Source organism: Macrobrachium nipponense, chromosome 4 (genome assembly GCF_015104395.2).
Source record: "Macrobrachium nipponense isolate FS-2020 chromosome 4, ASM1510439v2, whole genome shotgun sequence".
NCBI classification, from domain to species: Eukaryota; Metazoa; Arthropoda; class Malacostraca; order Decapoda; family Palaemonidae; genus Macrobrachium; species Macrobrachium nipponense.
This window is the reverse complement of record NC_061100.1, coordinates 24863566-24868565: the sequence shown is the minus strand read 5'-3', so window position 1 is coordinate 24868565 and position 5000 is coordinate 24863566. Positions and strand designations below refer to the sequence as shown.

Below are 5000 nucleotides of genomic sequence, written 5' to 3'. Positions count from 1 at the left end.
AAATACTTTGAGGCGGAGTCTTAATGAATAGAATAACTTTTATAATATAAAAATGCAGACAGTTTAAAGATAAAAATATATAACTAAATAAAAACAAAACAAGTCATGATGAAAATCGAATAATAACATATAAATAAATGAAAGAAAATACTTGAAGGAGGAGTCTTAATGGATAGAATGACATTGTGAAAATGATAAAAATGCAGACAGTTTAAGAATGAAAATAGTGAACTAAATAAAACAAAAACATCTTAATGAGTACAAACACATTTGGAATAAGTTTTACAACGCCAGTTGGAATGCGGTTGCACCCCATTACCTTTCGAAACAGTGACCTTGACTCTAATTATGAGTGATGCTGCGGTGTCTTACAATTTAGTGGTTTTTTGGTTAAAAAAAATGGAAATTGCTTTATTCTATGACGGCTCTTCACCGGTTGTGACTGGAGAGCTTCACAGTGAACCAGTTTATAACTTTTTTTGTTGTTCTGGTTATTGTTGTTGTGAGCACGGGCTCTTGCTCCTGAAATGTTGCCGCATTAGTCGATGAATTGTTTTGGTAAGTGGGATTTTGGCGGAAAATTGTTGCAGTTTTTCATTTATTTATTTATAGTTTTTTTTTTTTTGCAATTTCGTTTATTTTCATTTTGTGACAAAGTCTTTATCCCAACACTAAATAAAGCCTCTGTTTCCCTTTGTAAGTCGTTTCTCTTCTTTTCTTTCTCTTTTTAGAGATAATTCATTGGCTTTTGCGAATTTCTAGAGCTCAGTTGCCAATCATTCTAATTCTATCAGACTTTTCCGTCTATGCTTATGAAAGAATATGTGATTTTGAGGCAGGGTCACTCAGATATAGGTATAGCTTGTCATCTTTCTCTCTCTCTCTCTCTCTCTCTCTCTCTCTCTCTCTCTCTCTCTCTCTCTCTCTCTCTCTCGTTGTATGTGTGTGTTTGCGTGTTGAGGAAGCGTCAGTCAGATATTATAGGTAAAGCTTTTCATCTCTCTCTCTCTCTCTCTCTCTCTTCTCTCTCTCTCTCTCTCCTCGTGCTGTGTCCTTGTCGTCTTGTGTTCTCCAGAATGTCAAGTTCATAAGAATCTCTCCTCATTTGTTCTAGGAATACTTTCCCATTCACGTTCCAGAACTGTAGTATTTATTTTACCTGATTCATTATTTTATTTCAGCGTTTCTCCTCTATTTTTTTTTTTAATGCCTAGAAATCCTTACTTGAAAAGCCAAAGTGACGAACATAGATGGACTTTTATTGACTAAACTCTGCCTTTAAAACTGCCGTGAATTACTTTTCCTTAATTATTTAAATCACTGAAAAATCATTATGTCTGTGTTTTGCAGCTGTTCATTTGTCTGCTCTCGCCAGTGACCAAACCGTAAGAGTAATAATTTACGATGTTATTATAATTATCTATTAATTTACATCTCAATTTTGTGTAATGGAGGATCATTGAGAACAGGGAAATGTCTCTTTTTTTCGAATTATTTTGCTGTTCTACGTAGCTGGATATTGTTTGCAAGCGTAATTAATCTTCTAATTATAATTTTTAATTCAAATGAATTTGTTCCAGCACGGGCTCTTTCTCAGTCGTGATCATGAACTATTAATTTTAATAACCAAGTGACCCGTCGGCAAATAAGTCAGCAGATGACCTGAGGACGGATAGGTCATTGAGTGACTTAGGGACAGATAAGTCAGTAATCGCAGTTACCTATGGGCAAAGCAGGTCAGCAGATGACCTTGGGGAAGAAAAGTCATTTTTAAGTGATCCAGGGGCCAGATAAATCAGTAAGTGACCTGAGGTCAGTAAGTCAGTATGTGACCTAGGGAAAAAGAAGTCAGTGAGATACCTGATGGTCATTTTATGGCTTACTTGCGCGTTTAAATTTAGTTCGTGTTACGAGGTAAACATGCAAGGTATGTACCTGCTTCTGTTGATCTTACGAGGCAAACATGAAGATATGTACTTGCTTTTTAAATTTACTGAGAGACTGAAGGTATTTACCTGCGTATTCAGTCATTTGCTGGTTTCTTCACCGACCGTCAACAAACAAAACAATATTATCTTCCCAGCATGATCTCAGATTACATGCGTAATACGGCTTCGCAAGCATTTGCAAGCTGACAAACAAACACACACACAAATACGTAAGAAGCATGACAACAAACAGAGTCATTCCTGGAACAAGCGAGGGAGAGAGATTTTTCCTTCTAGAGTCACCACGACACCGCAAAATAAACCGCGGGAGTAAGATTCAATTGAGGACTTACAAGAACAGCTCATGTCATAGACAGCTATCGATCTGCGAAGATTTCCAGAAGGGTCTTTTTCTCTTTTCTTTTTGCCATAACTCTTGGAAATAAGACGAGTTTCAGCTTACGAGATGGATGTCAAGATGATTGTCTTCTTCGGTATCATCCTCTCTCTCTCTCTCTCTCTCTCTCTCTCTCTCTCTCTCAAACACAGACGCGTATGCGTATGTGTAGCTTTCGTGTATTACCTGTATCTACTGTACTTTTGTGCATCAGTATACATAGGCGCGTTTATGTATACATGTTTATGCATTGTTTCGTGTTTATGCATACATGTTTATGCATTGTTTCGTGTTTATGCATTTTTTCGTGTTTTTGTATACATGTTTATGCATTAATTCGTGTTTATGCATTGTTTTGTGTTTATGCATTGTTTCGTGTTTTTGTATACATGTTTATGCATTGTTTCGTGTTTATGCATACATGTTTATGCATTGTTTTGTGTTTATGCATACATGTTTATGCACTGTTTCGTGTTTATGCATACATGTTTATGCATTGTTTCGTGTTTATGCATACATGTTTATGCATTGTTTCGTGTTTCTGTATACATGGTTATGCACTGTTTCGTGTTTGTGTATGCATTTTTATGCATTGTTTGTGAAAAACTCTGTAAGTAGAGTGATACTGCCCCTAAATGTCTATATTTCTATTAAGTGATTAATTCCTATCAGCAGCGTTTGTATCTATACATACATTCATTATGTTATTTCTATCGACCCCTGTATAAACATTCTTTATCTGTATTAAATTTGTTATTGCATCACTAATAAGTTTTATTATTCTCTTGCAGAGAGAAAACTATAGAGAAACAAGGCTGGGCTCTCCAAGGAAGGACTTACTTTTAATCTCAAGGTATTGTCTTCTGTCATTCATAAGTTTACACTGAAACAAAATACACGTTGAGGCACAATAAAACAGATGCGAATTATAATGATTTCATAGAAAGTCACGGAGAAGCGAACAAAAAAAAAAACTGAATTCCAGTACCCCAAAAAAGAAAGTTCGCATGACACGACACCCAGGCAATTGACAATACCCTCTTCGTCATCACCGTCATTACAGAAGATAAAATGCACAGCAAACTAACGTAATGCTGTGTGAGAGAATCAATCGTGAGAGAGAGAGAGAGAGAGAGAGAGAGAGAGAGAGAGAGAGAGAGAGAGGGGGGGGGGGTGATTAGTCGTTGGTGACCCGTAACTGTAGCAGAAAGAAAAATCACTTTTGTTCTCCTCAGCCAGGAGCATGTCTTTGTTCGGTGTGTGTGAGAGAGAGAGAGAGAGAGAGAGAGAGAGAGAGAAGCTGGATCTCACAAACTGCATGGTTGAATGTGTATGTACGTTTGTGTGCATGAGAGAGAGAGAGCTGGATCTCACAAACTGCATGGTTGAATGTGTATGTACGTTTGTGTGCATGAGAGAGAGAGAGAGAGAGAGAGAGAGAGAGAGAGCTGTATCTCAAACTGCGTGCTTGAAACTGTATGTACGTTTGTGTGCATGAGAGAGAGAGAGAGAGAGAGAGAGAGAGAGAGAGAGAGCTAGCTGGATATCAAACTGCTTGTTTTAGTGAATAAGAGAGAGAGAGAGAAGAGAGAGAGAGAGAGAGAGAGAGAGAGAGAGAGATACCTCGTTTGGACAGCGGGACGGGAATGCACCGAAAAACAAACGACGAGCGATCGCAAGAAACCCGGAAACGAAACGGAAAGAAAGTGGATTAGTAAAAAAAGAAAAAACACAAAAACAAAGGCGGGAGATTAGATAGAGACAAAGATTTGGTTATTTCACTCACAGTCGTAGACGTCACATAATAACAATATCAACGAGATACGAGATAAATAATCGTACATTATAGCGGCATTATCTCTCGTTAAACCCGAATTACTCGAGACCAACAGTGAGACAAGCGGGAGATTTAAAAAAACACAAGAAAAAATACAAGTACAGGAGGTGATTTTTTTTTAATCTGTCTGGGAAAGAATTGGCGTTCCCACAGCATCCATTGTTGTCTGGTGGTCAAAAGAGATCGGATCCCATCCCATCTGGGTAGTCTCTCAGAAGTAAGTTAATTCTCCTCGGACGACGATTCTTTGTCAAAGGGATTTTGCAATCAGGATCTATTGTGATGCCGTTTGCTGGCGGTGGAGAGAGAGAGAGAGAGAGAGAGAGAGAGAAGCTCTCATATTATTGTTGTTTTGCTCTAATTTAATTCTTTTGTCTTGATAACAATGTATGGTGGTGATAATGTTTTACACTTGATTTTCAGTTGGCCCTCTTTTGTTTACCTACAAATATCAAGTAAATTTCATTAGAGAGAGAGAGAGAGAGAGAGAGAGAGAGAGAGAGAGAGAGAGAGAGAGAGATAAGCTCTCATATTGTTATTATTGAGTTTCCCTCTAATTTATTTCCTTTGTCTTGATAACAATGTATGATGGTGATACTGTTTTGATTATTTTCAGTGGTCCTTCTTTTGTTTACCTAAGTTTCAATTGTTGACTTAGGCTGTACCTAAATTCATAGGGGTGTGGTAACTGTCGTCATTTAAAAGCAATTTTGCTATGAACAGGCTTTTGGTGACTATTCTCTGAATATCTCTCCAAACATTTATCTGATTGTCATTGTTCGAAATATTGATTGATTTTCAGTAGTTTCATCACGTACCTGGGTTCCTATTGATCTTA

The 5000-nt window shown here is 37.4% G+C and overlaps 1 protein-coding gene across 1 annotated transcript in view; it reads left to right on the top strand.

Moving 5' to 3' along the window:
• Nucleotides 1-5000, top strand: part of LOC135210808 (uncharacterized) — a 168480-nt gene that overhangs the window by 93449 nt on the left and 70031 nt on the right. Inside the window, exon 3 of the mRNA XM_064243677.1 lies at nt 3117-3178. The gene's annotated coding sequence lies outside the window, so the exon portion shown is untranslated. The remainder of the gene's footprint in view (nt 1-3116; nt 3179-5000) is intronic.